The sequence below is a fragment of the Sciurus vulgaris genome, assembly GCF_902686455.1.
Source record: "Sciurus vulgaris genome assembly, chromosome: 1".
Taxonomy (NCBI): domain Eukaryota; kingdom Metazoa; phylum Chordata; class Mammalia; order Rodentia; family Sciuridae; genus Sciurus; species Sciurus vulgaris.
Genome location: NC_136461.1, coordinates 155,086,075 through 155,111,660, shown reverse-complemented (window position 1 = coordinate 155,111,660; position 25,586 = coordinate 155,086,075). Strand labels below are relative to the sequence as shown.

The following is a 25,586-nucleotide window of genomic DNA, read 5'->3' as shown; positions in this document are numbered from 1 at the left end:
TGGATGGTATATTCTTTAAATGTCCATTAAGTCTAAATTATTGATTGTGTTATTGAGATCTATGGTTTCTTTGTTCAATTTTTGTCTGGAAGATCTGTCCAGTGGTGAGAGAGGCGTGTTAAAATCACCTAGTATTATTGTGTTATGGTCTATTTGGTTTCTGAAATTGAGAAGGATTTGTTTGACATTCATGGATGAGCCAATGTTCGGGGCATAGATATTTATGACTCTTATGTCTTGCTGATTTATGCTTCCCTTAAGCAGTATGAAATGACCTTCTTTATCCCTTCTGACTAACTTTGGCTTGAAGTCCACATTATCTGAAATGAGGATGGATACTTCAGCTTTTTTGCTGAGTCCATGCGCATGGTATGTTTTTCCCCATCCTTTCACCTCTAGTCTATGGGTATCTTTTTCTATGAGGTGAGTCTCTTGTAGGCAACATATTGTTGGATCCTTCTTTTTAATCCAATCTGCCAGTCTATGTCTTTTGATTGATGAATTCAGGCCATTAACATTCAGGGTCATTATAGAGATATGATTTGGTTTCCCGGTCATATGGTTCATTTTTTAAATTTTATTTATTTATTTATTTGACACTACTTGGTTCCTCCTTTATTTGACAATTCCTTTAGGAGAATTCCTCCCTTTGCTGATTTGCTTCTTTGTTTTTCATCTCTTCCTCATGGAATATTTTGCTGAGAATGTTCTGTAATGCTGGCTTTCTTTTTGTAAATTCTTTTAGCTTTTGTTTATCATGGAAGGATTTTATTTCATCATCAAATTTGAAGGTAAGTTTTGCTGGGTATAAGATTCTTGGTTGGCATCCATTTTCTTTCAGGGCTTGAAAAATGTTGTTCCAGGCCCTTCTAGCTTTTAGGGTCTGGATTGAAAAATCTGCTGATATTCGTATTGGTTTCCCCCTGAATGTAATTTGGTTCTTTTCTCTCACAGCCTTTAAAATTGTGTCTTTATTTTGTATGTTAGGTATTTTCATTATAATGTGCCTTGGTGTGGGTCTGTTGTAATTTTGTGTATTTGGAGTCCTATAAGCCTCTTGAACTTGATTTTCCATTTCATTCTTCAGATTTGGGAAATTTTCTGATATTATTTCATTGAATACATTGTTCATTCCTTTGGTTTGTTTCTCTAGGCCTTCCTCAATCCCAATAATTGTTAAATTTGGCCTTTTCATGATATCCCATAATTCTTGTAGATTCTGTTCATGATTTCTTACCATCTTCTCTGTTTGTTCAACTTTGTTTTCAAGGTTAAATATTTTGTCTTCAATGTCTGAGGTTCTGTCTTCCAGGTGTTCTATCCTACTGGATATGCTTTCTATTGAATTCTTAATTTGGTTTATTGTTTCCTTCATTTCAAGGATTTCTGTTTGTTTTTTTTTTTCAATATCTCTAACTCTTTATTGAAATGATCTTTTGCTTCCTATATTTGCTCTTTTAACTGTCGATTGGTGCGATCATTCAATGCCTGCATTTGCTCTTTCATCTCATCATTCAGTGCGTGCATTTGCTCTTTCATCTCATCATTTGCTTCCCTGATCATTTTAATTATGTACATTCTGAACTCCTTTTCTATCATTTCTTCTGCCATGCTGTCATTGGGTTTTATTGATGTAACATCTAGATTTGTTTGTGGCATTTTCTTTCCTTGTTTTCTCATATTGTTCAGGTATCAGTGGACCGCTGAGATATTGCAGGTTTCCTCTATTGACTTACAGTGTCCTTGAAGATTTCTATATATATCCCCTCTTAGCCTTCAGTAGCCTGAAGTCTTGGAGGAAGTTGATAATGCGGTGCTCCACAAGGAAGCTGCCTCTCTAGGAGTGGTGGCCTTCAGGTGGGGTATATTCCCTGCTAGTGGGCGGAGGTGCCTCCACTTGTTGACCAATGGTCATCCAACAGGGAACTAGGCTGTGGGCTGAGGCAAGGCCTGTTTGGGCCTGTGTCTCTGGTTTTACCATCCTTTTTGGGAAACCTCACCCGGCAGGGAAGACTCACCGGTGGGGAGGTCTTGCTGGTCAGTTCCCCTCCTAGAGGTTCCCCTCACTTTACAGCTACCGCCTGGGCTGGGCTGCCTTCCTCTGGAAAATTCTCAGGGGCCTGGCCCTACCTCCTGGGCCTGGGAGCCTGTCCTTTCTCAGATGAATCTCCTTAGGCTGCCCCTCCTCAGAGAATCTGCCCGCAGTCCTGGAACCTTCGCTCCGCCCCTAAGCGTGTCTCTGTGCAGCTCTTCCACCAAGAAGCCTCCTAGATCCTGGGACCCTGCTCTGCACCTAATCGCCTGGCTATGCGGCCCCTCCTCTGAGCATCCACCTGGGGCCCCATACAATCGCTCTGAGTCCCAGAGACCCGCCACACACCTCTTCCTCCAGACAGCCACTCAGTGTTCCGATGCTGTCACCAGGAGTCCAAGCAACTCACTGCATGCCTCCTCCTCCCACCAACCGCCCATAGCCCTGGGCAATCACTCCGAGTCGAAGTGACCCGCCCCGTTCCTCCTCCTCTTCCAGGTAACCCCCCCTGGTGTTCAGGAGCGGTTGCTCTGAGTGGCTCTGAATCCACATGACCCGCTGCACGCTTCCTCTGGGCAGCTGCCCGGAGCTCTGGTGTGGCCACTCGAGATCAAGCGACCCACTGCGCTCCTCCTCCAGGCAGCCCCCCTGTGTTCAGGAGCGGTCACTTTAAGTCCAAACAACTCACCACTCACCTCCTCCTCTGAGCAGCCGCCTGGAGCTCTAATGCATTCATTGCGAGTCCAAACGACCAGCCGCGCTCCTCCTCCTCCTCGTCCTCAGGGCCGGCCCCGGTGTTCAGAAGCGTTGCTCTAAGTCCAAACAGCTCGCCGCGCAGCTTCTCCTCTGGCAACTGCCTGTAGCTCTGGTGTAGTCACTCCGAATCCAAGCGGCCGCGCTCCTCCTCCTCCTCCTCAGGGCAGATCCCGGTGTCCTGAGTCCACACAGCTCTCCTCGCCGCTCCTCCCCTAGGCAGCCTCCGGAGCCCCAGTGGTTGCTCTGAGTCCCAGTGCTGTGCTGAGCAGCCTCCTCTATGACGCTCCCAGTTGTCCGAGTTCACTCCTCCAGCGGGAGGAGGGGTGTCTCGCCGGCAGCTCTACTTCACAAAGTTCCCTGTGTTCCGGGACTACCGCCCCATCCGGACACCTCCCCAACGAGAGAGACTCACTCGGCTGCTTTGAGTTGGTCCCAAGTCTCTCAATATCTCCTCTTTTGAATCCTGAGTCCTGGGGCCGCCATCTTGAAACCCTCAGGATCATTAGTTTAAATTCTTTTTCAGGCATTTCATAGATTTCCTGCACATTTGGATCTATTTCTGGAGAACAATTCTGTTCCCTTAGAGGCACCATGCTTCCTTGCTTTTTCATGTTTCTTGTGTCCATACATGGATGTGTGCTCATCTGGTGGAACACTCAAGTCTCTCTATTTTACGGAGTAGCTTTTGCGGGAAAATAATTTTTTTATTTATATGAGATACAGGATATCAATTGAAAAGATTGTTTGAATTTGGTTCTAAGTGAGCTCAACAATGTAACCTACATTTGATTTATTCAAGTATAGACAATGTCACCAGTGTCTACTAGTGACTCAATAGTCTAGATTGCACCTTTTCATGAAGATAATTGTATGACTTTGCAGTAAATGTGAGTTTCCGAAGGTGCATGTCCTTAGGTCCTGCAGAGTTAAGTGTCAATTGTTTCAGGCCTATGATAGCAACAACCATGGTCCTGGTGGAATCGGATGTGGAGATAACTTTCCCCGGGTCTCAAAAGCAATCATTGTTGATGTCGGGTGTTGTGGCACCTTCTCCATGGTCCTAGAACCACAGCATATAAAGGGGAACATTCCAAAATCCTGCAGGATGAACACAGCTAATGCTGGTATGTGTTTATGACAGGCAACTGTGGCCTGGGGATTGTGGAACACAAAGAGGACTTCTCCATGTTACATGGAACAGGCAAAGATAATTCAAGGAATTTTGACACCAGCATCCCTAGTACCAAAGCCCTGGGATGTTGAAAAGACCTGCACTAGGTCTCACAGGGCAAGTTCAGGTGATGCTGGAAGTTGTGACATTCTTGGAGCTATAGGACATATATCATATATATATATATATATATATATATATATATATGAATAGTCGCCTCTTTCTATTTTATGGAGTAGCTTTTGTAGGAAAATAATTTTTATAATATGTATAAGTGTGTGTGTGTGTGTGTGTGTGTATAATCTTCCCTGGGTCCAGTGTGATATGTATAGTTGATGCTTGGACTTCAGCAACGGTCCTGAAGCTGTAGGATATGAATGCATACTGTACCAGTTCCTGAGAAACAAGTGTGGGTGATTCTGGTGTTTTCTGGCACCAGGAACTGCAGTCCCAAGACTATGGGCTATGGAGATTTTCCTGGGTCCCACAAGATGAGTGCAGGTGACTCCAGGGGTTGTGGTGCTAGTTGTTACTGTCCTGGAGTTGCAGAATGTGGATAGGAATATGCTCCTCAGAGCAAGTGTGAGTTGCATCTGAATGTGACATTGGTAGCTGGTCTCCTATAGCTGTAAAAGGCAGCGGGTTCTGTCCTTCACTCTATGGAATATGCACTGGATTAAGTCTTCTGGTGACATCAGGGAGCTGACTACTGGCCCCTAAGGTAGAATAGCATCTAGCAGTGAGTTGTAGCAACTCGGATTCTGAGGATTGGAGGTTACTGCAATGTAGGTTGTTTCTTTGAAGCAAAGCAGTATTTCAGACCCCAGTTAGCTCCCCAAACTAGCTTTAAACCCTGGAAGAACTAGAATTCTGCTGTCCAAACTTCTGGTCTGCTGCTATTGTGGGGGTTGCTCATGCCTTTCCTTCTACCTTTTCCCAGAAATGTGACGTTCCCCTACAACCAGGGGAACCAGGTTTTGCAGTATGCTTTGTTTCTCTATGTTGCCTTTCTGACTATCCATACTATTTGGACTTCCTGACACTTCTCTTTAGCCATTTTGGATTCAGCTCCTTTATGTTGAATATTTTGGGTAACTATCAAACTCTTTTCAAAGTTGTTGCACCACTTAAATCTTACCAGCAGTGTGTTAGGGTTACAGTTTACCTACATTCTCACACAACTTCTTGATGTGAATTTGTTATTCTAACCAATTTTTGTGGGTAGAAAGTGGTATTTCAGAGCGATTTGCATTTCCTTAATGATCAGTGAAGTCAAGCATTCTTTAATTATTGTTCATTATTACCAGACATCTGTATATCTTCTTTGGAGGAATGTTTATAAGAATCCTTTGTTCAGTTTTAAGTCACATTATTTTATTTTTATTTTTACTTTTTGGTTGTAAGAATTCTGTGTATATTCTGAAGATGAGAACCTTATCAGACATTTCAAATTTTTAAACATTTTCTCTCATCACATTTGCTGTCCTTTCACTTTCCTAATAGTGTCTTTGAAGCACAAACTTTTTTATTTTGATACAGTCAATTGATCTCTTTTTTTTTATTGTTCATACATTTGATGCCATATCAAAAAAATCCATTGCCTAACCCAAGGTCACAAAGATTCTTATGCTTATTTTTATTTTCTAAGAGCTTTATAGTTTTAGTCTCACTTTTAAGTCTTTGATCATTTTGAGTTAATTTTTAAACATTGTAGGATGTAGGGGTCCAACTTGGTTATTTTTCATGTGTCTACTCAGTTGTGCTTTTCCATTTATTGAAAAAACAAGTTCCCCATTGAATTGTCTTGAAATTATTGTTGAAAATCATGGGAACTTAAATATATGGGTTAATTTCTGGACTCTTAATTCTATTTCATTGATCTACATGTCTAGTCTTATGTCACAGTCTACCCTTATGACACAGTCTTTATTATTGTAGCTTTGTACTTTTTCAATTCAGAAAATTTTCTTCCAACACTGCTTTCCTTTGTTGAATTGTTTTGACTATTATGTATCCTTGTCATGTGTATAGATACAATTTCTCATATTTATTCTTTGTATTACATACTTTTTTAGATATTCTCTTGTAATTCTCTTGTAATTGTTTTAGAATTAAATGCAATGTAAAGCTCCTTGATGATATATTGTTCCAGTGCAAGCATTAAGCCACAGGCACTACACATAAGTAAGCAATGCTCAGCCAGTAGCACGGACAGAAGCAAGGACAGATCATAGAGAAGAGGTGGGAAACTTAAAAATATTCTTTCCCTTATAGCACTTAAGATCCTTCTTCATTCTCCCATTGACTTTTACTGATATTCCCATTATCTTTGTAAGTGCAACATATATTACTTTAAATTCTCTGTAATTATTTTGTATGTTGACAGCTTTTTCTAATATTCACTTTTTTCTCTTGCTTTCGATGTACAGATTTTTTTCAATGTAATTACATCCATACGATAGAATTGCACAGGATACAAAATGTGCACCAAGGTGAGAAAGGTCTTCCCATTATGAAAGAGGCCAGATAAAACTACACAGTGGACAGAATTCTTAAATCCTAAAATACACCCAGGTGTTACAAAAAGGGGTAGGAGATAGAAGGGATGAAAAGGAATAGAAGTATACCCTGCCAGAAAGTATATTGACAGGGTGCCACTGGTTTATAAAATATAAGAACCAAGACCTTCAGAGGAGGCCTGAACCTCTGAGTGCCAGACCTACCATATCAAGGAATTTGGACTTTTCCCTAGGTATCAGAAAGTCACTGAGGAGTTTGGTGGGAGGGTAAAGAGAAGATACTGAATATATAGGTGCCATAAGAATGGAAATCTTTGTCTTTTGCATTCAGTGCTATAAGGGCCTAGAAATCTTAATAAATGTTTGATCAATGGATGGAAAACAAAATGACATTATCAAGTTTTTCATCTTGTAACATTTTCTGGAATCTTGTAGATAATTTGTGAGACAGGACTGAAAACAATAGTAAGCAATTGAAGTAATTTAGGTAAAAATTGTTGCTGGGCATGAGCCAAGACTCATAACTCTAGGGTGCTTCTGAGTGAGCTAAAAGGCTTGTTAAAACAGATGGCTGGGCTCCACCCTCAGAGTGTCCCACTTTTGAGGAATTTCCATGATCTTAGAGGCCTACTAGGCCTTCCTCATATGAAAAGAATTCATAAATTTAGAGGAAATACTTGAACAGCCTCTGATTATAATCTGATTTCTAAATTCTCCTGCGTCAGGTCTACAAAGTCATTTATTGCACACTGTGGGTGTAAGGCCCCCAAAAAGGAAACCCCAACTCTGTCCCATGGATCCACGGCAACCCCAATCAACCGCAGGAGGCGTCACTTGATGCAAACCGCAAGAGGTGTTTATTCCAGTGCGCTGGGACCCAACTCGAGGAGTCGAGTCCCTAGCAGAAAATCTTGTAGGTTTATAAAGGCAGAGACCACACATCGGGAGGGGTCACACATGAAAGGGAGAAAAGGGGGAACAAAGCTGCCAGGAAATTTCAAAGGGGGTCTGGGTTTGCTGACAAAATGTTTCACAATGTTTTACAACAGGGTGTAGATTCTGGTCAATAGTTTCTGGTAATCCTACTGTTTGAGCACTATCTGGCTATCAGGCTCAATTTACTCTTTTACTCTCTGTTTGGGGCTGTTTCCTGGAACAGCTTTAAGGGCTTTGTTCCCATTACTGGGAGGGAAACCTTAGGGAGTTGAGAATAAAACAGACAGCTTAAAAAAATGTCCATTCTTTCATGGGCATTAGCTGTTTTGGTTTGGTTTTCAATTTTTCAGTATTTACTTCAACCACAGTAACAAAGTATAAATAATACAGAAGAAAAAAATGCCCAAACCATAAATTCAATTAAGAATTCTTTGAAGTTATACATTTTCTTTCAGAATACATGATTACATATCCATTAAGGATCAGTAAAGTAATATTTTGCAATGAGTACTACATTTTCAATGATATCCTTAATTAGATCACTTTTCTGTGAAACAGCACTGAAGCATAGTATGAATGGCATTAGTAAAGGATCAGAAGACCTAAATTGTTATTAGCTTTGCTATTAACAAGCACTGTAATCTTGACTGTCTCATTTAACCCCTTTGGGACTCTTTTGTCTCCTATGAAATGTGGAATAGGGACCCTGTCTGAGGTCCTTTCTAGTGCTCAAATGTTTTGAGAATTTTAAAAAATTTAATTTTTTTCTTCTTTTTACCCTCCCTTCCTTCATTGTCTTATTTACCTCCTTTCTTCAATATTTATTGATACCCTGCTATGTGCAGTGCTCCATATCTAGAGGAACGGAAGGAGAAAGAGAAGGAGGGCTTTGTAATGTGTCTGCAATGGACATATTCAGGGAACCTAAGTGAAATCTACTCAGAAATACTTGTTTTATAAAACTAAAAACAAAAGTTGTATTTTCAAAAGAAAAGACTGTCCCTTTCCTCCTTAAATACTTGTGGTGCCTTTGCCAAACATAAATTGACCAGAGGTACATAGGTTTCTAGACTTCCAATTTCTATTCCATTGAGCCATAAAGTTTTGGCATTAGGAAGTGTGAATCCTAATGCTTTGTTCTTTCTTTCCAAGATTGTTTTGGTTATTTCAGTTCCCTTGTAATTCCAAGTGAATTTTACAATCTGTTTGAATCTTGAATATCTCATTTAAGCTCTTTGGGACTCTTTAATCTCCTATAAAAATACGAAGAGGGATTATTTCTAAAGTCTTTTCTATGTTTAGAGAATGAAAAAAATTACATTAATTCTTCCTTCTTTCCACCCTTCCTTCCTTCACTGCCTCATTTACCTCCTACAAAGAAGTCAGTTGGGAAGCTGGTAGGGAAGGTGTTGCACCTGTAAAGCAATTTAAGGAGCACTGTCTTCTAAATAATGCTTAAAAAAGGCTTATGATCTAATAAACACAGGATGTTTTCCCATTTATTTAGGCCCCTTTAAATTTCTTTTAATAATCTTTTGTGATTTTCAGACTATAAGTATTTCAGTCAGCTCTTTTGCTGCTGTGACTAAAGGACCTGATCAGAACAGTTATGGAGAAGGAAAACATTTATTTTGGGGCTTATGGTTTCAGAGGTCTTAGTCCATCAAAGGCTGGCTCCATTACTCAGGGCTCAAGGTGAGGATGAACATCACAGCAGGGGAGTATAGCAGAGGGAAGCTCACATGATGACCAGGAAGCAGATAGAGTGGCCTCCCCTCGCCAGATACAAATATATACCCCAAAGTCACACACCCCAGTTCCCACTTCCTCCACCCCACAACCTACCACTTCAGTTACCACGCAGTTAATTCCTATCAGGGGATTAATTCACTGATGGGGATGGGGTTAAGACTCTCGCAGCCCAATCCTTTCTCCTCTGAACCTTCTTATCTCACATGTGAGATTTTGGGGGACACCTCACATCCAAACCATAACAAAGGCTTATACATCTCTTGTTATATTTATTTCTAAGTATTTTATTATATCCTATATTATGCTTTCCCAATTTTGTTTTAAAATGACCTGTGATTCCTACTTCTGTACATTTTTTGCATACTTATGTAAATATGTATCTTATTTCTTCATACTATTCTAGCAGTAAGGACAAATTTTATGTTTATTTATTTTTTAATTTCACAGAATGCTCAGCATAGTATTATTATTTTTTTCCAAATATTATGTGAATTGAAAATCAGTAACGTAAATTATCAAGGACGCAGAACTTGTTTCAAATAGGCTAGAAAGTATTTTTTTCTTGAACATGTTTCTTTGGAAATTAGTTTTGAGTCAAATATCAGGTACTTTTTAATGTTAACTTGTTTAATGTTAGATAATGTTATTTTATCCATAAAATTTTTTTGCCTTAACCTAGCTCATATTACTGCAGTATGTAACTCAGTCACCAAAACAGAGGCTGTTTCAAAATATAATGCCTGCTAGAAATGATCACTTTCTAGGAATGACTCAGTCTAATCACAGTTTAATGAAAGATTGTCTTGTTATAAGATCTAATTACTGATAGATTATATTAGACTTTTTAAACATCCAATGTCTTAAACTCTGACTCATTCTCTATTCTAGGGCCCTCACAGATTCAATTTCCATCTTTGCACTGATGGATCTCAAATAGGTTTACACTTTCCCCATGAACTCAAGAACCATTCAATTCAAATGTCATTTAGAAATATATACCCAGTTGTAATGTGGCATACCACTCATAATCGTTAACTAACACTTTAATCATTCTTAGCCTTTTTCATTTTTTATTCTCTAAGGTAATGAGAATGCAAATAATAATAAATTCTGGCAGGGATATTAGGGGAATGTGATGTATTGTTGGTGATACTACAAATTAGTACAACCACTTTGGAAAGCAGTATGAAAATTCCTTAAAAGACTAGGAATGGAACCACCATATGACCCAGAGATACCACTCCTTGATATTTATCCAAAAGAATTAGAATCAGCATACTATAGTGATACAGGCATATCAATTTTTATGTCAGCATAATTCACAATAGTCAAATTATGGAACCATACCAGGTGTCTGTCAACACATGAACAGATAAAGAAAATGTGGTACCTATACTCAATGAAGTTTTACTTAGTCATATGAAAGTTCAATGAAATTTTGACATTTGCTGGTAAATAGATAGAACTAAGAGAATATCATACTAAGTGAAATAAGCCAGATTCAACCATGGAGATGAAATGATGTACCCCATTTGTATATAATGAATCGAAATGCAGTTTAAAAAAATTAAAAGATAAATAAAAAAAGTGTTAAATATTTTCTCTCATATGCTGAAGCTAGACCAAAATAAGAAGAAAAACAAAGATAAGGAGACCCTATGAAAATAGAAAGGAGATTAAGGGAGTACAGGAAGAGGATAGATGGGGAGGAAGGAGGGATAGGAAAATAGAGGAACATGGAATGAAATTTATCAAAATATGCTATGCATGTATGAATATACTATAGTAAATTTCTACTTCATGTATATTTATAAAGGACAAATTTTTAAAAATCTATAAATAAATAGAGGGCAGACAGAAGAGAAAGAGGAGGTACTAGGAACTGAAGTGGAGCAAATTATATTCCATACATTGATGATTATGAAAATATAAAAACATTTAAAAATAGGGATTAAAACGCTCTTTCATACCTTTCTATCTTTCTCCCTTAATACCTGTGGGGATTTTGTCTTGCATTTCATTTGTTTACTAACAGAAGTGACTGAAGAAAGATCAAATTCTTGTCAAATAAAACTTTTAAAATGTTTATGAATATACTATATTCAAATAACAGAGAAAAGATTTAAGTTGACTAAAATAAAAATTAAATTGTTATTTCATTAAGATATGCTACAGTATAATGCATATTTCCAGTGTATAAAATTGGGAGCATGATCAAGTTGCAATTTCACAAAGTATCTTTCCTTTTAAGAGTTGAGTCTTTTTGTTTTATGAATATTTTATCTAAAGAAATGAAGGGAAAATACACCAATTAAAAGAGAGTATCTGAGTGGATTTACCAAAAAAAAAAAAAAATAAAGACCTAACTACATGATATGTATAAGAAACTCACTTTGAATACTAAGGCATATATAAATTAACAATAAGGGTTAAAAAATGAAATACATGTTAATATTAATCAAATTTGAAGTAGCCCTATTTATTTCAGACAAGCCAACCTCAGAGTAAAGAAGATTATCAGGGATAAAGCAGGACATTAGATAATAATAAAAGGGTCAATTTTCTAATAAGGCAAAAGAATCCTTAATGTGTATGTGCCTAACATCAGCATTAAAATCTGTAATGCAAACACTGATAAATTGCATGGAGAAATAAATAAATCCACCATTAAAGTGGTAAACTTCAATACTCTTTGTCAGTAATTGACAGATTCAGCAGACGGAAAATCAGTAAGGACATAGTTGAATTAAAACCACCATAAATCAACCTGATCCAATTGCATTTATAAAATATCTCAACCACAACTGCATAATACACATTTTTCACAAGTTCACATGGAAAATTCACAATATTGATCAGATCTTGGACCATAAAACATATTAAATTCTTAAAAATGTATAACTCATAAATTAAAAGTGTGATCTCAAACTAAATTGGAATTCTATAAAATCAGAAAAGTAGATGAAAATCTCAAATTATTTTTTGATTAAACACACCTATAAATAACATATGAGTCCAAGAATAATTCTCAAATAAATTTAATAATATTTTGAACAAATGAATGGCAGCACTTAGACTACTGAATGGCATATATTTGGAAAGAGGAAAAATATAAAATCAATAAAAGCGTCCACCTTAGTAAAACAGAGAAAGTCAAAACTAAACTAATCAGAATGAAAGAAATAATAAAAATAAGAGATGAAATTGAAAACAGGAGATATTGCACACTCATGGAAAGGAAGATTAAATATTGATACCTATTCTTTCCAATGTGATTAGTCAAAATATGCAAGTTGTTGTGTGGATTTTTACAATCTGATTTTAAAGTTTATATGGAATATAAAAAGGCCCCAAATAACTACACAATACTGAAAGAGAACAAAGTCAATGAATTGACACTGCCTCCCCAAGATTAAAATCTACTATAAAACTACAGTAATCATGTAATGTGTTATTGATGAAAGAACAGACAGATCACGATAAATTAACCTATTTTTTGTTTTTCTGCATTTTTTAGTTCATTTAGTTATATATAACATTACAGTTCATTCTGACATAATTATATAAGTGTGGAATATAATTTTGCTATAATTCAGACCCAGTAATTTCCCGTTCCCTTCTCTCCCCCATTCCCTGTTCCCTTTCTCTACTCCACTGATCTTTCTTCTACTTATTTATATATTTTTAAAATTAGTTCCCTGTGGATACACATAAAAGTGAGGTTAACTGTGGTATATTCATATATATATATATATATATATATACGCATACACACACACACACACACACACACAAGAAAGAAAGTTTGGTCAGATTCAGTCTTCTGTTCTTCCCTTTTCCCATTCCTCCTCCCTCTGCCTCAACCCCCTTCCCCTACTCCACTGATCTCTCTTCTATTATCTTGGAATTTTGAATCACCCCCAACGTTTTTCTTCCCCCCCCCCCTTTTATTTTGGTCTAGCTTCTACTTATCAGAGAAAACATTCAATCCTTGAATTTCCAAGTCTGGTTTATTTCACTTAGCAAGATGATCTCCTGTTCCATTCATTTCCCAGAAAATGCCATAATTTCATTCTTCTTTATGTCTGAGTAATACTCCCTTGTGTATATATATATATATATATATATATATATATATATATATATAATATTTTCTTTGATAAAAGATCAAAGGTAACTCAATGAAGAAAGGATAACTCTTTCAGTAAGCGATGCTGCTGCTGACTATCCACATACAAAACAAAACTGAGCTTATACTTTTTATAAAAGTTGACCCAAAATGGATCATAGACCTAAATGCAAAACACAAAAGTATAAAAGCAATAAAGCATAATGTAGGAAAAAATTCTCAGGGACCTTGTATTTGATAATGACTCTTTGGAAACAATGCCAAATCATACAGCCCATTTAAGAAAATAATTGTCAGGTGCAGCGGTGCACTCATGTAATCCCAGCAAACTTGGGAGGCTGAGCCAGGAGAATCAAGACTTCAAAGCCAGCCTCAGCAATGGCGAGGCACTAAGCAACTCACTGAGACCCTGTATCTAAATAAAATACAAAATAGGTCTAGGGATATAACTCAGTGGTTCAGTGCCCCTGAGTTCAATCTCTGGCACCCCCCCAAAAAATGATAAAATGGTATTCATTAAATTAAAACTCTGCTCTGAGACACTGTTAGTAAAATGAAAAGGTAAACCAGAAACTGGTAGAAAATATTTGTAAGACAAATGTTTGATGAAAGATTTGTAGTCAACATATCCAAGGAACTTTTAAACTCAACAATTAAAAAAATACAATAAAAATGGGCAGAAGATCTGAACAAACATTTCACCAAAAAGACACATACATAGCAAAAAAACTATGAAAAATGCCTTATATCATTTCAGTAGGGAATTGCAAACTAATACAGTGAGCTAACACTAAACACCTATTAAAATATCTAAAATCTAAACCACTGACAACATACAAAGCAACATGAAGTCTCATTCATTTTTGGTAGGAATGCAAAATGACACAACCACTTTGAAACACAGCAGTTTCTTACAAATCTCACCATAATCACATAATGCAGCAATCATGCAACCCCAAAAGGGTTTGAAACTCACATCTACACCAAAATTTGCATGGTTGTCTTCATAGGAGGTTTATTTTTTCATAACATCCTGAAATGGAAGACCCAAACATCCTTTATAAGTGAATAAACAAACTAACATTTCATTCTGTGCAGTAAAATCAGTAATAAAAAGAAATGAGCTATCAAGCCACAAAAGGATATGGAGGCATCTTAAATACATAGTGTATGAAGAATCCAGTCTGAAGGGGCCATACTGTGTTCCAACTATATGACATTTTAGAATGGCAAACCATAGAGATAATAAACAGATCAGTGGTGCTAGGGTTTCAGAGGGAGAGAAGAGATGAATAGGTGGAACACAGAATAATGAAAGGGCAGTGAAATTCTCTAACACTGTCACAGTGGATACACAACTTCATACATATTTTAGTCAGTTTTTTCACCATTGTGCCTAAAAGACCTGATAAGAACAATTATAGAGGAGGAAAAGTTTATTTGGCACTCAACGATTTCAGAAGACTTAATCTATAGATGGCCAACTCCATGGCTCTGGGACCAAAGTGAACAGAACATCATGGCAGAGAGTGTGGAGAAGGAAACCACCCCAGAACATGGCAATCAGGAAGCAAAGAGAGAGTTCTGCTCACCGTGGACAAAAATATAAAGCCCAAAGTCATGACTTCCTCCAGCCACACCCCGCCTGCCTACAGTTACTGCCCAGTTAATCCATTTCAGGGAATTAATCCAGTGATTGGATTATGGCTCTCATAACCCAATTATTTCATCTCTGAAAATTCTTTCATTGTCTGACACATGGACTTTTGGGGGACAACTCATATCTAAACCATAGCAATACATTTGTAAAAACTCATATAACTTTATAACACAAAGAATGAAGCCTAATACAAGAACTTAGGCAAACCGTTTTAGCATTGACTTGTAAATTTTAGCCAAATACCTCACTAATGTAAGACATTAAAACTAGGGGAAACTCTGGGGTGAGGGTAGGAGATGGGTGGTATATATAAATTCTGTCTTTTTTCCTATAAGAACAGGAAAGTGGTTCTAGAAAATTAAACCTGTTTTTAAAATATATGTGTAAAAATGAACATAAACTAAATATATATTTTAGGAAACAAAATAAATTAAAGGAAATGAGCAGTATTTATTTTGTAACTATATAAATTCTCCACATGCAGCATCCCTTGGCATGCACAGCTAGTTGCTAGGGAGGAAGTAATTACATTCCCATAGATAGTTTTCTTGGAAGAATGAATTGAAGAACCCAACCCTTATTTTTTGAGTTTCCAGAATACTAGAGTCTTTAGGAAAGACTGAATTGTTCCTGACTAGTATCCAGTGGCAAGGGGGAGGAGTTCATCTTGGGGAAAAGGATTCTTGATTGGTTTCATGAACTGAACAGCAGGTTCAAATTGGTTGTTTTCCCTGGAAAACAATGTTAGGATTAGCATCACTTTCTGATCCAAGTACTCTGCCATTACAAATCTCTTTGGAGGTAATGCTTTACATGTAAGTATGAATTAATAATTATCAAATGTGTATTCAGACCTATGCAATATTGGAGTGTATACAGGTAACTGAAACCAGCAAGAATATGAGATTATGCTGTATTGTATTTCTGTGTTGATACTTTGTAGCTACAGCAAAAATAAAAGACAGAAAGAAAAAAACATATGCTATAAACTAGATAGATAAAATAGTCCCATTTTCTCTATATGGAAGGAAATCTATTCATTTTGAACTAAATAAACCCTGTACGTTCTTGGACAATTCAGAAGACTGAAGAGAAATTTCTACTAGTCTAACTGATGATAAAGATAGTTTTAATGAAAAACGGAGATCTGAACTCTTGTGCACTCTCAATCTGCTGGAGCATGTCATGCCTGTTTTTATAGAGTAATATGATCTGATTACAAGAAAGAAATAACAGGACATAGATTCTAACCTTCCTAATGAACCTCACCATACTGCATTAGATGGTCACACAATAGTCTAAAGGTGCCTGGTTGTGCCAGGGCAGTGGGATAGGTTGCAGACAGGACCAAGAAAGTGTCTGAAAATGGCATGGGAGACGTTTGGTTTATTGGGAAAATCTTACAAGAGATCAGGACTGCTCCGAGAAAAATTCAGAAGTAACAGGTGACAGAGAGCACCTCCACCTCTCATGGACTTTGCCCAGCAAGGCCTCCCCTTCTTCATGGTGTTTAGTCCTGGGACAAACCACTAGACAATGACACATATCCTTTCCATAGTGCCCTCAATTCTGCCCCTGCTCCCTTGGCTATAGGGGTTTTATGTGTTAGATTGCAAGAAGCAGTGACATCATCAGCATCAATTTGTTTAATTTGCTTGTCCAACCGATACCCCAAGGAGCAACTGTCCTGGTGCACATGCAAGAAAGTAGCTTTCTACAGATTACACTAACTTGCCTAGTTCTTAGTGTGCATAAGAGAAAGCAAGTGTCCTTCAAGATAATGTGTACCTGGTCTTTGCATCCCAGGCTTGCTCTCATTGTTCCCTTTGTTTGACTAGGTTTTTGGAATTAGAGAAGAGGCATTCCGGGACATGGTGGTTACTATCCCCCTTTGTTTTGGGGATGATACAAAAGGTGTGTGTACCATTGTTACTCATGATTTAAAATGTATTTCTGGGATTTTAAAGGTAGCATTACAATGAGCTAAAATTGCAAACTTAAACCTAAAAGGAATAGAAATTCAAACCAAAGAAAATGTACTTCCTTATCTAAAAAGACATTGAGAAGTGACAGCCACAGAATGAAGGAAATGTTCCAGATACTCATATGAATAACAGTATCTCCTGAAACATCACTCTTCTCAAGGTAATGATATAGATAGCACAACGATTGAACAATGGTACCCTAAAGAACATGTCACCTGGAACCCGTTAGTGTCACCGTATTTGGAAAAAGCATCTTTGCATATATAAGCAAGCCTCTCTAAATGAAATAATTCTGGATTAGGTGGATCCTAGATGCAATAGCTAGTTTTCTTAGAAGAAAAGAACAGAGATAAGACAGAGGAAAGGCTCATGTGAAGACAAAGGCTGAGACTGGAGTTACAAAGTTCCAAACCAAAGAATGCCAGGGACTGCTATTGCAGCTACTGAAAGCTAGAAGGACATGGAATGGGCTATCTCTAGAAGCCTCCAAAAGGAACCAACCTTGCCAATGCCTTGATTTTGGAAATGTGGCCTCCAGGACTGTGAAGGAATAAATCTCTTTTGTTCTAAGCCACCCCCTTTGGAAGAATTGGTTACATCAATCATCAAAACTCATACAGATGGTGACAAAAATGGACAACATTCTGAAAAAATGGTTCTCTGATATTCCACTTTGCAGAGAGTCAGTGGAGATGCCTATTGAGGAAAGGCAGGTGAAGTGAGGGACAATCGGAAGGGATGGGTCTCTATAAGAAGCAAACACTTCACTCTCAACTGCAAAGAAATTCAAAAGCAAAGTGACCCCGGTCTCACCAAGGGAGTCAGTTCACCACACTCTCACTTTAACAAGAAATAAATTGTTAAAAAAGAGAGCACAGTGTTGATACCATGACAGGCTATGCACGTACTGGGGACAGAAAGTATTCAGAAAATCTCTGTACCCTCCTCTCAACTTTGCTGTGAAGTGAAAACCGCTCTAAAATAAGTCTGAGAGAGAGTCTTTGTCCAACAATGTATTTGCCCATAGCTTCTCCCACTCTTCTAGTGTGGTGCACTAGTACCCACTTTCTGATAACCTGGGTGCCTAGGCTTTCTAATGAGCATACAGAATACATAGTCCTGTTGCTCACTTACCAATACAAACAACTCAATGAAAAAAACGGGTAAAAGATTTTAAGAAATGTTTCTTAGAAGCTGACATGAAAAAAATGTGCAATATCACTAATTATCAAGGAAATGCAAATCAAAACCACAATGAGTTGTTACCTTAATCTAGTTAAAGTAGCTATTTTCAAAAAGACAAAAACTTACAGTACTGGCGAGGATGTGAAGAAAGAAGAACCCTCACACTTAGTTGGTGGGAATGGAAATTAGTGAGTGCAGTCATTACTGAAAACTATGTGGAAGTTTCATTTTAAAAATTAAAAATAGAACCAGCATATTGCCCAGCAATCCCATTACTGAGTATACATTTAAGGAAAATAAATCAACATGTTGAAGAGATATCTGCACTTCCATGGTTATTTCAGCATTGTTCATAGTAGCCAAGAAATGGAATCAACCTAAGTGTCCATTAACAAATACATGGAATAAAGAAAATGTGGTATATATACACATGGAATATTATTCATCCCTAAAAAAAAAAAAAAAAAGGAATTTTGTTATTTGTGAGAACATGGATGAACTTAGAGAGGATGTTAAGTATAATAACCTAGGCATAGAAACACAGTAATGCTGTCACTCATAGGTAGAATCAAAAAAGTAGATCCGATAGAAGTAGAGAGTAAAAGAGTGCTTGCCAAAGGCTGGGGAGGGTAGAAGAGAGGAGCTTGGGAGCCACTGACCAAAGGATACATAATTATAGTTAAATAAGAAGAATAAATTCAAGAGGTTTTTTATTTTTTTATTTTTATTTTTATTTATTTTTTTTTTACAGCAAGATGACTGTAGTTGTTGATGATATATTATGTTCTGGAAAAATTCAAAGTTAAGTGTTCTCACCACAGAAATCATGATGGGAAGTAATACAGTTGTTAAGTAGCTAGATTTAATAATAGTGCTATGATTATATATATGTTATATATATATTTCAAACATCAGGTTGCACATGATAAGTGCATATGATGCCATTTATTGAAGTTTTAAAAAATTTAAAGATGTCTGAAGAGAAATTGTGGTAAATGAGAAAGGACTTGTGAGATCTGCAGTCAAGTATCAGCACAGTGTGGTTCATCTTGAGGTGAAAACAACCACACAGATACACCATAGCCAAGTGAAAACAAAAAAAGTGAAAGAAACAACATGTGAAACAATCCACCGTAGAATAAGATAGATTTCAAGAAACAGAATAAAAATATTCATTAGCATCTCTTACTATGGTTTTTAAAAGTACATATGGATTCAGTGAAAGATGGCATGACACAAGAACAGAATGAGATGAAAGTATCACAGAAACAAGGAAACATTAAAATCCCAAAATGGAGCCTTTCCTCACTTCAGACAAGGCAAATGCATTAGAAGTAATATGAATAATAAAAAGCAAGACAAAGTATATTAGATTTTCTATATTCACCATGAATAGAATAAAACAAACACAAAGTAGTTGCCAAAACAATAAGAAACACAGAAACAATAACAAACCAATTTATGGAAAATGATTTTTACAGAAGAGAAGCCACTCAAATGAAAAAGTAAAATAACCTATAATAAATAAAATGTTTCCATAAAATGAAGGAAAGAAGGAAAATAGCAGGTAAAATGACATATGATGAAATATAAAAAATGATACATAATGATTGACATTAGCTTGTATACTGATGAAATAACTAAATTTCAAGAGAGAGGTAGAAATGGCAAGTCGTTTTGGGGAGAACCAAAGTGGTTCAGATTTTCCACAGCTAACTGCAAAATATAATGGAATGTCTACAACATTCTGAGGAAAATGAAATGTCTTAAGAATTTCATATCCAGCCAAGTCATTATTCTAATATAAAGTGCACAGGTGGAAAATCATATGTCAGGATGTAGGGGTCAGAACCACAATGAACATTCTTTGGATGAAGAAAAGAAGAAAGAAAAGGAGAGGAAAAAGAAAGGAGAGGGAGGGAGGGAGGGAGGGAGGGAGGGAGGGAGGAAGGAAGGAAGGAAGGAAGGAAGGAAGGAAGGAAGGAAGGAAGGAAGGAAGGAAGGAAGGAAGGAAGGAAGGAAGGAAGGAAGGAAGTTCTAGATGTAAAGTACAACCAAATCCCCCCCCAAAAAAATGCAGAAATGCAGTGAAAAGTCAATCAATAACCTAAAGCTCATGTCTTTTATAGTTAGAGCAGCCTCTTCCCTCTCTGCCATACATTTTTATTCTTTTATTTTCCTCATGGCTGTTAACTACTATCTGAAATTATTTTATCTGTGAAGGCAGAGACTCTGTCTTAGTCACCATATCCCCAGCATCTAGAATATTACCTGGGACAATCCAGTCTCCTTTAAAAATATGGATAGACTTAGTGAATGAATTATCATACTATAATATATTTACATTAAAAGTAGTTGAAGGTTATTTTTAAATGATAGTGTAAAGATGTTGGAATACCTGAGCTACACTTGGTTATTTCTGCCAGCCATTTCAAGGCAACACAGACTGGGTAGTTCATAAACAATAGAAATCATAAGGATGCCCCTCGTGCTGGGTGGCAATATGTCTGGATCCTGGTGAGAGCCCTCTTCCTGACTGCAAACTGCTGACTGCACATATCCTCATGTGGAGGTGGAAAGAGAACTAGAGAGCTCTCTGGTGTCTCTTATAAGGATGTTAATTTTTTTCACGAGAGCTCCACCTTCCTGCCTTTATCACCTCCCCAAGGCTCAACTCCTAATGCCATCACTTTGGAGGGGGACAGTGTCAAGATTTCAACATATGAATTGAGGGGGCACAAATATTCAGAACATAGCAGTGACATTTAAAATCATTACATGACTTGGAGTTTTTACTGTATTGGTTATATCAGTGGCTTCTCACGGCTATTGGCTTATGTGCGATGGACACATACCCTTTCAGCCTACCCAATGGCTTGCTGATTGTTGCTGGACAAGTCGGTATGTTCAGTTAGGCTCTCAGAACAAAACACTTCCTTCTCATTCTATATAAATTTTGGCCTACCAAACTTGATTAATTACTATGCTTGCCATCACTTTATGGTAAATATTTTTGTTCTACCTGTGAGCACCCCATGTCACTTTGCCAGATCTCTGAATATATTCAGTCTAGTACTGGGCTTCTCACATTTTCTCATTAATAAAACCCAATAGGTCCTAGAGTTGAAATCAATATACAAAGTTCAAGCAAGTAGGAAAGCAGTTAGAGTAAAGTATGTTAGCTCTTGTGATTATAAATTCACATTTGGCACATTTGTTAATTGCTGATTAGATTGCCACTTTTAAGATAACATACAACCATTACTGCACATTAACCTTTAGACTGATGAGCAATTACAATCTCCTAAAATGATCAGTGCATAGAAGTTGGTAGGTTTGCAATCAGTTTTTCCAGACCTCTATAAAATCTCAATTTCTGTTCCTTAATAGGTCAGTTAATTAAATATTTATTAAGTAACTCCTAGTAGTAATCTACCAGTTCGAAGGTGAATGATATGACCTGCTTTCCAAGAACTCTAGTGCCTAAGGAGAGAATTATAATTTTAGTAGAATACTGAAGAATGAATAGATCTTAGGAGACTAAAATGACAGAGAATTCTTTTTCATCAGAAAGGACTACTTGACTCAAAATCTGTAACCTTGACTTTTAATGCAGTTTTGCATGTGTTTATGAAATACCTGTTAGTGGTTTGTTGTAGGCAAACTGTTAAATAGTGAACACAAATATAAAAAAGACTAGTCTACATACTGGGTCACAATCCTGTGAGGTTCACAGTTTTAAAGGAGGACTAGACTCAAAATAAAGGATTGCAATACAATGGAATAATAATAATTGTAGTTTAGAATGTTTAGGGAACAGAGTTTGACCCCAGGGACTTGGTAGTTAGATTCAAAGTCAGTGACTCCTGTGACTTGAACTTAGGTAGAGATTTCAGTATGGAAAAATTGGAATTTAGGGTATGATCTGATCCTGGAAGGCCTTATATGCCAGACTGAAAAATATTAAGTTGATCTTCTGGGAACAGGTAACAGGAGACCATTGAAGGCTTTATAATTGGCAGTAGAATTAGATCTGGACTTTAGAAAGACAACTCACAGAGCTCATATAAAATAAATTGGAGCTGGGATGCATTCTGAAAGAAAGGTTCTTTCATCAATCCCAATTTAACATAGTTTTTTGTTTGTTTGTTTATTTGTTTGATATTGGAGATTGTATCTATGGGTGCTTTACCGCCAAGCCACATCTCCAGCTTTCTTTATATTTCATTGTGAGACAGGGTCTTGCTAAGTTGCTTAAGGCATGTTACTTTTTGAAAGCTATAGTAAAATTTACAGATGGCAGCTGACATCCACCCAAGTTTGGGAGTGTCATTCACTCATTAATTTTTTTATTCCATGGAAATAAAATGGAGATCTTGAAGACTATCAAAACAACATAGTTCTTACAGTAAGAAAAAGTCAATAAAATGTATTAAATACTAATTGAGTAGATGGAGTTCTTAAAGATGTTTCCCAAAAGGAGTGTGGGACTGAAATGACTCAAGCACCACGACAGGAAGCAGAAGCTTTCTTAAGTTGGAGCAATGGGCTAAGGCCCCATAATTACAATCTTTCTAACAATGAAGGAAGATCCCTTCAAAATCCTTTCTGAATAGTGCTGACTTTTATTGTCAAGGCTTGCTTTACTCATATCTGGTTGGCCTTCTCTTAAATCAGTGCATTCATCTTGGAGGACAAAATTATGTCTAATACCCCTATGTTTTAATAGCTATTTCATGAAAATTACTATATGAGTTTTTTTTTTGTTTGTTTGGAACTCACATCAACATTAGCATTAGATATAAATTATAAGTTGTTTTTAATCTGGCTTCTTTACCTTTGTGTTTATAAAGGTGAATCTCAGATAACTGATCAAGACATCATAGATCACATGATAATATTTGTGCTGCAGTTGTTGTTCTACTATTGATAATTATTTATGCAAGTTATTAATTTAAAGATCATCATTGGTAGGGATAAATACAAAAGTAAAAATTTACTTTACAGAAAAGAATGTTTTCTTTGCACTACAATGATTACAGATATGTTTTATTCTGTCAGTAATTTAAAGTGCGCTTATTGATGTCATGACTCACTGGACCCCATATCAATATTCAGCCTGAATCTGTGATTTTCTAGTTGTGTGACAATAGGTAAATTACTTAGTATTTCTTTTCCTTAGTTTCCTTATATTTAGAATAAGGACTTTAATACCCATACTTTATGGGAGTTACTATAAGGATTAAATGTGTTTGTATATGTCTCATTGAACAGTTCCAGGGAACTTAGTAAGCATTCAAAAAGTGACAGTTCTTATCTATTTAGAAATAAAAGGTCTGAAAACAATGCTTTCTAAATATGCTATCTCACATGCATAAAAACAATGAAAATTAAAACCTATAATAAAAAATGACTATAATTGCTTGACTTATGAGACTAAAATTCTAGTAAACATACAAGATCATTTTGCAATTGTAGAATTTAGAAGTGAATCTTTATTAACTTGTTTTCAAATTTTTATTTAGTCATGAATTTTTTAAAATAAAATACTATGAAGAACTCCGATGAGGCCCTAAACCCTGATTTTCCTACATTGTCATATACTCACTTCCAAGTGGTCCCCTATTGGCCGTGAGGAACCCCAGGGCTACATGAGTTACTTTGTGTGAAAGCCACTGCTTTAGTCCAGTATTTCCATTTTACATATGAGGAAAGTCAAGGAGAGGCTGTGCACAATGCCACAGTAAAAACATTGCAATAGAAACAAAACTGCTTGGGTCAGAACTTTGCCACTTTAGCTATGAGATTTTGGACAAGTCTCTTCATCACTTTAGAGCCTCACTTTCCTAATTCATAATAAGAATTTTGACTTTTGTAATCTCTGAAGTTCATCCCTGTTATAAAATCATTTTAATTCCAATTACAGTCACAGTTATCTGTAACTCCAGTTCAGTGTTCTTCCCATTGTGCTGCTGTAGGTTTGCCTGCTATTTAGAAAGCCCTGAGCATGGATGCCCTGGATGAATCCTATAATAACACTTCTACACACCCACAGGAGGATACTACACATATTTTTATAATCTGTGGCACTGTACCAAGTGCAGGTGGATATGCCGCCAGGTTTTCAATAATTATGCAGTGTCTGTATTTTACACAAACATTGTTATCTAGGGAAATCTTCCAGTTGTTGAATCATATAATTCCTGGAACACTGCTTCTTATCCCCAGTCTTACATAACCACATCTTAACTAATACAAATTAATAAAATACCACAAAGCGTTTCTAAGGTGCTTTGGTAAAGTGGAGAAAGTTTCCCACAAAAAGAAAACATACATTCACCTCCAGAAAATGGAATCCAATGCATGTGCAGGTTTACACAAGACAAGGAATGAATTTAATACCTGACTCATTAATTACCCTTTTGTGAGAAACTCCTTTGCTCTCTATTCAGCACTATTAGTATTTCCAATCAATTTTGCAGATTATTTTATTTTTCTTAAGTTAAACTTCATCAAAGAAATTCTTTAGAGGTATTTTCACAAGCAGAAAATAACCAGGTCAAGTTAGCTTTTCTCATTCTCCTATGTAAAAAATAATGGGGGATCATGTTTCATGATAATGTTATCCAGAAACACTATAGTTAAGAATATAGTTGTTTTCAACATTTTTAGACTGATATTCTTTGCTTTTATTGTTGGTGTCCTCTACAGTGCATTACCATCAATGTTAAATGTTTAAATATTTAATTTTCTATTCCTGCTACTCTTTTTTTGTACTATAGAAACATGCAATATGAAACCTGCTATTTTAGGACTATAACTTAAATGAGAAGCATGGTAAAATAAATTGCTTTGAGAACTGCCTCACTGGGTTACTCTTGTCTTAAGATGAAGTGGGAAACTAACATGATCACACTTTTGTGTACTCAAAGCTTTAATTAATTAATAGTAGTATGTATTCACCTTAGAATTAGAGAATAAAACTTAGTAGGAAATACCCTTTGATTATTAAACTACTGTGTTACACCTTCTGTCTTTTGCTTGTCAGAAAATAGTGTTTATTTATGTTCATAACAATGAAATACTTCTAAAGCCAAAACTTTCCAGCTATTCTCCTCACCACTCCTCTCTTTGCTTGTTAAAATAACAATGTTGGGCACTGGATGAGGAAGAGACAGGAGATATAAGGTTTGATAAGAATCTACTGTCAGAGTCTTTGCAAATACTTGGTTATCTGTTACCTTCTCAAAAATTGTTCAATAAGGATAATGTATCATAAACAGAGGAATTTAAAATATTAAGCAAAGTAAACATAGTTAAGCTCACAAAATATATCTATATGTGTTTTCTTTTTCTTTCCCCTACTTTTTTGGTAGAACATGGTTTGTAGATTTGGAGTTGATTACTTTATAATTTATTTCACTGTGGCCATTCCAAACTAAAGAATGCCTATTTACCTAA

The 25,586-nt window shown here is 36.5% G+C and overlaps 1 protein-coding gene and 1 long non-coding RNA gene across 4 annotated transcripts in view; one reads left to right on the top strand and one right to left on the bottom strand.

Annotated features, from left to right (window-relative positions):
• LOC306647306 overlaps positions 1–19,905 on the bottom strand; it is a 31,821-nt gene extending 11,916 nt beyond the window's left edge. Inside the window, exon 1 of the long non-coding RNA XR_013760082.1 lies at positions 11,137–19,905. This is a non-coding gene — a long non-coding RNA (uncharacterized lncRNA). The remainder of the gene's footprint in view (positions 1–11,136) is intronic.
• IL7 (interleukin 7) overlaps positions 1–25,586 on the top strand; it is an 81,142-nt gene that overhangs the window by 15,414 nt on the left and 40,142 nt on the right. The window lies entirely within an intron of this gene.